Source organism: Cherax quadricarinatus, chromosome 4 (assembly GCF_038502225.1).
Source record: "Cherax quadricarinatus isolate ZL_2023a chromosome 4, ASM3850222v1, whole genome shotgun sequence".
NCBI lineage: Eukaryota > Metazoa > Arthropoda > Malacostraca > Decapoda > Parastacidae > Cherax > Cherax quadricarinatus.
Window position 1 is genome coordinate 9,336,600 of NC_091295.1, and position 10,926 is coordinate 9,347,525.

At 40.1% G+C, this 10,926-nt stretch overlaps 1 protein-coding gene across 1 annotated transcript in view; it reads right to left on the reverse strand.

Annotated features, from left to right (window-relative positions):
- LOC128684214 (uncharacterized) overlaps positions 1-1,542 on the reverse strand; it is a 144,031-nt gene extending 142,489 nt beyond the window's left edge. The window contains exon 1 of the mRNA XM_070094299.1: positions 1,464-1,542. The gene's annotated coding sequence lies outside the window, so the exon portion shown is untranslated. The remainder of the gene's footprint in view (positions 1-1,463) is intronic.
- Positions 1,543-10,926: the final 9,384 nt, after the last annotated feature.

Sequence of the window (10,926 nt, forward strand, 5' to 3'; positions counted from 1 at the left end):
TAACAAATAAATAATACTGTATATGTATATCTAATGTTATAACAGCCAAGAATGGCATTTTAATAGATGTATATGGCTGGGTGTGAGTTACACCTGCCTAGCATGAGCCAGTAGGCCTATTATAGTATTCCACTATTCTTAGTAAAATTACTTAGGCACAGGTACACATAAGGACAATTATTGTACATAGTTTAACATATAAAGGGAAGGGGAACAAAAGTGATTGTAAAAATTATAGAGGAATAAGTTTACTGAGTATACCAGGAAAAGTGTACGGTAGGGTTATTATTGAAATAATTAGAGGTAAGACAGAATGTAGAATTGCGGATGAGCAAGGAGGCTTTAGAGTGGGTAGGGGATGTGTAGATCAAGTGTTTACATTGAAGCATATATGTGAGCAGTATTTAGATAAAGGTAGGGAAGTTTTTATTGCATTTATGGATTTAGAAAAGGCATATGACAGAGTGGATAGGGAAGCAATGTGGCAGATGTTGCAAGTATATGGAATAGGTGGTAAGTTACAAATAGGTGGTAAGTTACAATGGAGCTCCCACCAATTGTTTCTGGTAATATATCCTCACTATTACTAGTGGAGTCCCCTTGTTTGCTATCTCCTGTGGTATTACTAGCTTGTAATATTGGTTTTATCTTGTCCTTGACTACACTTGTTTACCCACTACAGCTCCTGTCCCCCTCGAGGCCATTTATATGTATTCCCTCATGCATACAGTTACTGTCTCCCAAAACAGCATTATCAGCCCCACATTTACTGACTACCGGGGCAGAACCTCCAGCCTTACAGTTTCTGACTACATGGCCAGCACCTCCAGTCATACAGTTACTGTCGGCCAGGACAGCATCCGCACCATCCAGCCCAGACTTTTTATTTTCCCATCTGTTATAGAATGCTTCCAGGTTTTCTATGACGGCTGCTTTGATGTTATTCTCTTTTAATACCAATGTGATTTTAGTCCACAGATTGATCTCATTTGGGCATACCCAAAAACACTTCCCTGGTTTAATACTGCTTGTAGCTAGTTCTTGGATGTCTGCACAAGGGGAGTGACACCAATTTTCACAAAAGTGGCAATTTATCCATGTGGAAGCGCGTTTGTTTGATTGACTGCAGACTACACATTATTATTATTATTATAATCAAGGGGGAAGCGCTAAACCCGAAGGATTATACAGCGCCTGGGGGGGGATGTGGAAGGCATTCAGGCTTAATTCGGGGAACTGGAGCACAGATCCAATTCCCTAGATCAAGAGCCCCTCACCAACATCAAGAAACCTCCCTTGAGGGGTGCAGACTACACTGAGCTTCATAATGTGATTTCAATGGTTGATTTACTGTAATTCTACTAGTAACCTCTTGAATATTCTACTAATAACCTCCTTAAAGTGAAGATCTAGCTATTTGTATTTCTATTTCTAACTGTACTTGTATATTAGGACAAGCTTACCGCTCTATGCTTCCCCTTTATAGTTATTGTTTGTGTTTGACAAGGGCGCCTAAAACCCCGTCTGTTTACAGTCTGCTTGGTTGTCCAACGAAACAGTTTGAAACCGGTCAAGGGTTCGGACCAGTCAAGGGTTCGAAACCAGTCGGATCTGATCAGTGGGTCACTTATTTAAGACATATCTGGTCGGTGATTTGGGCTAACACATGAAGGAACTACTGGAAATTATTTAACTGAATAATATGTGATTTGATTGATACAAAAGTATAACTTGAATGTTGAAGAACCAGTGATTACTGTAGGCAGCTCCTACAATGAAGAACGGTCGAGGCCTCAACCCTTATTTACAGCCTGAACGTTTATACATCACTGTATTTAGCTTTTTTAGATTTTTTCCGTCTCCACCACAACAAATGCTATGTTATCACTATAGTTGACTGATGAAGATTACTGGAGGAAAGTCGCTGTTGCTGCAGTAATATTTGCTTCTCGTTGTGTATATTACGACCGCTGGTAACTACAGGATATATGAATTTCGCTGTATACGTCTGGTATTTCAAGAATGAAGAAAAAACTAACGATGGTCACTCCACTCCGCTAAGTACCATTATATTACTGGTTAGTTGCTACTACAACACTGTATTCTCCTATTCACTGGTATCACCAGATTATATGGGAGGTACACTAGCAGGTCAGGAAGATTATTAAAACAGCTGACCTGTGTGGTAAGTTTCTGGCGCCTTCTGGCACCTGCCTCTAGGCCTATCACTTCAGTTACAATTACACCTGTTTTAAAGACACTTTAGCATTTATTATCTATATATTAGGATGCCACTGTAGTATACGCTATACACTATGTCTTGTGGCTTAGCGCTTCTTTTTGATTATAATAATAATAATATACACTAAGTATACACAATATTATCAGGGAGACTTTCTTTCCTCTGACAAAGAAAAGTTCTATTATTATTATTTTGCACACGACACACTAGGCCTATAATTCCCCTCTGGCAGTAAACTCTGCTAGGTAGTGTACACTAATTCTCCTTTTTTGACTCGATATATACTATTTTCTGTCCAAGATTGGTTCCAAGCGCTAGAGGGATGTATCGTGTAAGATCGTTGACACAAATTAAACTTCTAGCACGTAAGAGAGACCGTGAAAACACGGAGCACAAGGCACGCGTCAGATCATGACCTAGGTAATACATATTTGAAGAAAAACAGGATAAATAAGTATACAAGATATGATGTAGGGCATAATGACAGTAGTTTGTTGCACTATGTATTGGTAGATAAAAGACTGTTGAGTAGACTTCAAGATGTACATGTTTATAGAGGGGCCACAGATATGATCAGATCACTTTCTAGTTGTAGCTACACTGAGAGTAAAAGGTAGATGGGATACAAGGAGAATAGAAGCATCAGGGAAGAGAGAGGTGAAGGTTTATAAACTAAAAGAGGAGGCAGTTAGGGTAAGATATAAACAACTATTGGAGGATAGATGGGCTAGTGAGAGCATAGGCAATGGGGTCGAAGAGGTATGGGGTAGGTTTAAAAATGTAGTGTTAGAGTGTTCAGCAGAAGTTTGTGGTTACAGGAAAGTGGGTGCGGGAGGGAAGAGGAGCGATTGGTGGAATGATGATGTAAAGGGGATAAAAGAGAGTGCAAAAATTATAGGGGGATAAGTCTGTTGAGTATACCTGGCAAAGTGTATGGTAGAGTTATTATTGAAAGAATTAAGAGTAAGACGGAGAATAGGATAGCAGATGAACAAGGAGGCTTTAGGAAAGGTAGGGGGTGTGTGGACCAGGTGTTTGCAGTGAAACATATAAGTGAACAGTATTTAGATAAGGCTAAAGAGGTCTTTGTGGCATTTATGGATTTGGAAAAGGCGTATGACAGGGTGGATAGAGGGGCAATGTGGCAGATGTTGCAGGTGTATGGTGTAGGAGGTAGGTTACTGAAAGCAGCGAAGAGTTTTTACGAGGATAGTGAGGCTCAAGTTAGAGTATGTAGGAAAGAGGGAAATTTTTTCCCAGTAAAAGTAGGCCTTAGACAAGGATGTGTGATGTCACCGTGGTTGTTTAATATATTTATAGATGGGGTTGTAAGAGAAGTAAATGCGAGGGTCTTGGCAAGAGGCGTGGAGTTAAAAGATAAAGAATCACACATAAAGTGGGAGTTGTCACAGCTGCTCTTTGCTGATGACACTGTGCTCTTGGGAGATTCTGAAGAGAAGTTGCAGAGATTGGTGGATGAATTTGGTAGGGTGTGCAAAAGAAGAAAATTTAAAGTGAATACAGGAAAGAGTAAGGTTATGAGGATAACAAAAAGATTAGGTGATGAAAGATTGGATATCAGATTGGAGGGAGAGAGTATGGAGGAGGTGAATGTATTCAGATATTTGGGAGTGGACGTGTCAGCGGATGGGTCTATGAAAGATGAGGTGAATCATAGAATTGATAGGGGAAAAGGGTGAGTGGTGCACTTAAGTAAGTAAGTAAGTTTATTCAGGTATACACAAATACAGTTACATAGAATTATCATACATAGCAGCATATGTGTAGAGAACCTGGGATAACCCAAAAAAGTCAGACAGAGTGACTTATTTCCATTGGGGTCCTTTTACCTTATTATTATAATATAAAGGTTATAATATTTTCTTATTATTCTATAATGAAGATAACATCTTATTATCATACTAAAAAGACTATCTACTACACGAGGGTCATTAAGACTATCTACAATACGAGGGTCATTACTAGGAATAAGGTAAAATTTACACGTATGTTAGATAAAAATTAGAAAATCATTCCCCTCCCTTTCTGTAGCTACATTCATCAGACACCTTTTGGCACTCTTCTTGAACTGGTTCATGCTATGACTGGCTTTGACATGTGCGGGCAGTCTGTTCCATTCCTTTATTGCTGTACAATAAAAGGTGTTTGAAGCCTGGCCACTGACTGTGGGTACTACAAAGTTGTGCTCTCTCCCCCTAGTACTATGATTGCTCTGGTTCACAACCTTGACAAAATTGACAGCAAGATATTCTGGACATTGTTTGTGAGCAATTTTATAAACATGATTTAGCTTCAGTTGTTTTACTCTGTCTTCAACATTCAGCATATCCAACTGCTGTAATTCATCCTGGCCTACATGTTCTCTTGGTCCCAGCCCCAGGATGAATCTTACGATTTTGTTCTGGGTGATTTGCAGTCTATCTTTCAGTTTTTTTGTCAAGGCAGAGTACCAAGAAGAGCAAGCGTAATCCATATGGCATTGTATAAGGGCTAGACATAGGGTCCTGCGAGCCTCAGTAGGTACACACTGTGCTTGTCTATACAGGAACTTAGGAGTCTGTGGAGACAAAGAACTTTGTCCTTGGAGGCAAAGAGGGGAATGTATGAGAGTATAGTTTTACCAACGCTCTTATATGGGTGTGAAGCATGGGTGATGAATATTGCAGCGAGGAGAAGGCTGGAGGCAGTGGAGATGTCATGTCTGAGAGCAATGTGTGGTGTGAATATAATGCAGAGAATTCGTAGTTTGGAAGTTAGGAGGAGGTGCGGGATTACCAAAACTGTTGTCCAGAGGGCTGAGGAAGGGTTGTTGAGGTGGTTCGGACATGTGGAGAGAATGGAGCGAAACAGAATAACTTCAAGAGTGTATCAGTCTGTAGTGGAAGGAAGGCGGGGTAGGGGTCGGCCTAGGAAAGGTTGGAGGGAGGGGGTAAAGGAGGTTTTGTGTGCGAGGGGCTTGGACTTCCAGTAGGCATGCGTGAGCGTGTTTGATAGGAGTGAATGGAGACAATTGGTTTTTAATACTTGACGTGCTGTTGGAGTGTGAGCAAAGTAACATTTATGAAGGGATTCAGCGAAACCGGCAGGCCGGACTTGAGTCCTGGAGATGGGAAGTACAGTGCCTGCACTCTGAAGGAGGGGTGTTAATGTTGCAGTTTAAAAACTGTAGTGTAAAGCACCCTTCTGGCAAGACAGTGATGGAGTGAATGATGGTGAAAGTTTTTCTTTTTCGGGCCACCCTGCCTTGGTGGGAATCGGCCAGTGTGATAATAAAAAAAAAAAAATAATGATGTAAAGAGAGTAGTAAGGGAGAAAAAGTTAGCATATGAGAAGTTTTTACAAAGTAGAAGTGATACAAGGAGGTAAGAGTATATGGAGAGAAAGAGGTTAAGAGAGTGGTGAAATGAGAGAGTGGGTGAGATGTTAACAACAAATTTTGTTGAAAATAAGAAAAAGTTTTGGAATGATATTAACAAGTTGAGGAAGCCTAGGGAACAAATGGATTTGTCAGTTAAAAATAGGAGAGGAGAGTTATTAAATGGAGAGTTGGAGGTATTGGGAAGATGGAGGGAATATTTTGAAGAATTGTTAAATGTTGATGAAGATAGGGAAGCTGTGATTTTGTGTATAGGGCAAGGAGGAATAACATCTTGTAGGAGTGAGGAAGAGCCAGTTGTGAGTGTGGGGGAAGTTCGTGAGGCAGTAGGTAAAATGAAAGGGGGTAAGGCAGCCGGGATTGATGGGATAAAGATAGAAATGTTAAAAGCAGGTGGGGATATAGTTTTGGAGTGGTTGGTGCTACTATTTAATACATGTATGGAAGAGGTAAGGTACCTAAGGATTGGCAGAGAGCATGCATAGTTCCTTTGTGTAAAGGCAAAGGGGACAAAAGAGAGTGCAAAAATTATAGGATGATAAGTCTGTTGAGTATATCTGGTAGGGTATGGTAGAGTTATTATTGAAAGAATTAAGAGTAAGACAGAGAGTAGGATAGCAGATGAACAAGGAGGATTTAGGAAAGGTAGGAAGTGGGTAGACCAAGTATTTACAGTGAAACATATAGGTGAACAGTATTTAGATAAGGATAAAGAGGTTTTTGTGGCATTTATGGATTTGGAAAAGGCATATGGCAGGGTGGATAGGTGGGGGCAATGTGGCAGATGTTGCAGGTGTATGGTATAGGAGGTAGGTTACCGAAAGCAGCGAAGAGTTTTTACGAGGATAATGAGGCTCAGGTTAGAGTATGTAGGAAAGAGGGAGATTATTTCCCAGTAAAAGTAGGCTTTAGACAAGGATGTGTGATGTCACCATGGTTGTTTAATATATTTATAGATGGGGTTGTAAGAGAAGTGAATGCTCGGGTCTTGGCAAGTGGTGTGGAGTTAAAAGATAATCAAACACAAAGTGGGAGTTGTCACAGTTACTTTATGCTGATGACACTGTACTCTTGGGAGATTCTGAAGAGAAGTTGCAGAGGTTGGTGGATGAATTTTGTAGGGTGAATACAGGAAAGAGTAAGGTTATGAGGATGACGAAAAGATTAGGTGACGAAAGATTGGATATCAGATTGGAGGGAGAGAGTATGGAGGAGGTGAATGTCTTCAGATATTTGGGATGGACGTGTCAGCAGATGGGTTTATGAAAGATGAGGTAAATCATACAATTGATGAGGGGAAAAGGGTGAAGGGTGCACTTAGGAGTCTGTGGAGACAAAGAACTTTGTCCTTGGAGGGAAAGAGGGGAATGTATGAGAGTATAGTTTTACCAACGCTCTTATATGGGTGTGAAGCATGGGTGATGAATGTTGCAGCGAGGAGAAGGCTGGAGGCAGTGGAGATGTCATGTCTGAGGGCAATGTGTGGTGTGAATATAATGCAGAGAATTCATAGTTTGGAAGTTAGGAGGAGGTGCGGGATTACCGAAACTGTTGTCCAGAGGGCTGAGGGAGGGTTGTTGAGGTGGTTCGGACATGTAGAGAGAATGGAGTGAAACAGAATGACTTCAAGAGTGTATCAGTCTGTAGTGGAAGGACAGCGGGGTAGGGGTTGGCCTAGGAAAGGTTGGAGGGAGGGGGTAAAGGAGGTTTTGTGTGCTTGGGGCTTGGACTTCCAGCTGGCATGCGTGAGCATGTTTGATAGGAGTGAATGGAGACAAATGGTTTTTAATACTTGACGTGCTGTTGGAGTGTGAGCAAAGTAATATTTATGAAGGGATTCAGGGAAACCGGCAGGCCGGACTTGAGTCCTGGAGATGGGAAGTACAGTGCCTGCACTCTGAAGGAGGGGTGTTAATGTTGCAGTTTAAAAACTGTAGTGTAAAGCACCCTTCTGGCAAGACAGTGATGGAGTGAATGATGGTGAAAGTCTTTCTTTTTCGGGCCACCCTGCCTTGGTGGGAATCGGCCAGTGTGTTAATAAAAAAAAAATGTAAACAAACATATAAAATAACATTTTTACTTACCTTTATTGAAGATTGGTGATGGCATCTGGAAGATAGGGAGGAGGAGAGAGGGAGTTGGGGTTAGTGTTTGGAAGGAGAATTCCCCTCCACGAGGACTTCAGGTATCAAAGCCCTCTCTGGGGTTACTTCCCTTCTCTGTCTTTTAATGCCACTAGGACCAGCTTGAGAGTCACTGGACCCATGTCTCACAAAATAACTGTCCACAGTCCTGTGTTTCTGGTGCCTCTTTAAGATTTCCCTAAAATGGGACATGGATTTGTCACTGAACTTGTTGCAAAGATGGCTTGTTTCAGCTTGCTCAGGGTGGTACTTGTGTACAAACATTTGGACATCATACCACTTGGGACAAATCTCTTTAATCAGCACTGGTTCCAGGAGTTTTCTGTACTAGATCTGCATGCAACTTCCTTGCCTTTTCACAAATAATGGTCTCTGAAATACTATCACCTGCCATCTCTTTATCCTTGATCCACACCAGCAACAACTTCTCAACCTGATCGATTGTCTGTGGTCTTTTTTTGATTAGCATATTAACACCTTTTGCAACATCAGCTTCCTTGATTTGTTCTTTCTTTGCCAGGATAGAACCGATGGTCGACTTGTTTTTCCCATACATCCTGGCAAGCTCAACAAGTCTCACACCACTCTCATACTTCTGTATTATTTCTTTCTTTACATCTATGGTGTTTCTCACTTTCTTTACCACAGGGGTACCACTAGCAAGTTTCTTTGGGCCCATGGTAGCTTATTTCACAGTCCCACGAGCACTAAACACAATGAAATAATCGTAAAATGCTTGAATGACAGCGCAGGTCAGTGTTCACTCAAGCATCGACAAAACCAGACTGCTCACGGTGCCTGCGCTGGGACGTGGACAGAGCAGGCTGCCAGACAGGTCTGGTACCCGGTGGTTGGAAAATAGGGGCGAGTTTGATAATAGGGACAAAGTTGGTTTGAAAAAAACGTTCGATTTTCGAAAAGTTCGATAAGTGATACGTTCGAAATTTGAGGATCCACTGTAAAACGTTGATCTGTATTCAGAGCCCCCTGCACGTGAACGTAGATCTACATGTGGACAGTTTAAGGGTTAATGATGGGGTTCCGTTCCTAAGACTCGGTTGGTAAGTGAATTGGTCATTAAGTGAGGAGCATACTGTACTAGTAGTGGGTTTGTGCCAACCATCTTCAGATATTTTTTTAATGCCACCTTTGCACCATTTATAACATTTTTAGTATATTTTTAAATGTTAATACTATAGTGTACTGTATACTGTAATAAACAGAAAAAAGGAAATCATCTCTAATATACTTTACTTAGGTTTGCATATTGGTTGGAAAATTGGTCGTAAGTCCGAGCAGTCAGTAAATGAGTACAGTTGACCCCCGGTATTCGATGGCATCGGTATTCGATAAATCCGGTATTCGATGCATTTTAACGCAAATACAGTGGACCCCCGGTTTACGATATTATTTCATTCCAGATGTATGTTCAGGTGCCAGTATTGAAAGAATTTGTTCCCATAAGGAATACTGTGAATTAGATTAGTCCATTTCAGACCCCCAAATATACACGTACAAACACACTTACATAAATATACGTACATAATTGGTCGCATTGGGAGCTGATCGTAGAGAGGGGGTCCACTGTATTTTGCCTCGGTATCCGATTGAAAACCCGGTATTCGATATGATTCATACGAGATGTGTCCACGTGTGGCCTGAACTGCCCTGTGTGTGCCAGTGTTTACAAGCCAGCCAGTATGCGCGCATCTAAGGATACATTTGGTACATTCCATATTATCACTGTTTTTGGTGCTTGTTTCTGCAAAATAAGTCACCATGGGCCCCAAGAAAGCGTCTAGTGCCAACCCTGTGGTAAAAAGGGTGAGAATTAGTATGGAAATTAAGAAAGATTTTGAAGGGTTTGGGGCTAACCCTGAGAAGCCTATGCCAGTTGTGGAATCCATTGTGCCTACTTCAAAAATTAAAGAAATGTGTGCACAGTGGGTTGAACTGCAAACCTTTATTTATGAAAATCACCCTAACACAGCTATTGCAAGCCGTGCTGGTGACTTACAATGACAATGTTGTGGCCCATTTTAGACAAATCGTAAAGGAACGGGAGGTACAGAGCTCTATGGACAGATTTGTTGTGCGACAGAGGTCCAGTGACTCTCAAGCTGGTCCTAGTGGCATTAAAAGAAGAAGGGAAGTAACCCCGGAAAAGGACTTGCTACCTCAATCACTAGCTAATGCCAACTACCTCCAATACTCTATAACTTTCTTACTGCTATTAATTGCTCATAATTTTAAATTAAAAGTCAAATCTTACTCCAAATTAATAATATTCATTTTTTCTTACCTGTCCATTTAATTTTGTTTATCACTACTTGTTTTTTTAGTCACTTTACATTGTATATTCAATTAGTGTATATTCCAATTACTTTTTTGCAAGTACCAAAACTATCTTTTGCTAGCTAGTACCAACTACCTCATTTTTTTTTACTTTTATTGTGCAATAAACTGCTCAATTTATCTAATATTACAAATCAGATCTTACTCCTAAACCAATATTATTTCATAGTGACCATCTGTCCATTTAACTTTGTTTACCATTACTTAATTTTAGTCCCTTATATATTTTCTCCTTTATTTTAGCTTTATATAACTACCCTAGCTTATACATTCACAATTGTTAAAATAATCAAGGTGCTATTCTCAGGTGCTAAAGTAGAACAAGTTCACAATTTTGGCATTATATTCCAAAGCTCATTTATTTTATAGTACTACCTACTATCATATTCCCAAGCTCCATTATTTGATCATCACTTTATTTGTACTAGTCCCTTTTATATTGTCTCCTTTATTTTAGCTTAAAAAAAAAAAAAAAAAAAAAAAATACCTTAGCTCATTATTTTACATTTGTTAAATAATTCAGGTGCTATTTTTTAGCTTAAGACTATTTACTTTGTTTTATACTTAATTCTAACTATAGATTCACTACAAATCTTATGATTACAAGCATTGATCCAGATACCAACCTCTTATTTAATGACTTAAATGAATCAAACAGTTACTGTAATTACTACACTGCAGAACAATCAAAGGCACTTCTCAGTGCCAACAACAACATAACTATCTTTAACTACAATATCAGATCTTTAAGCAAGCATTACGATGACCTCATAGCATTACTAAATTCC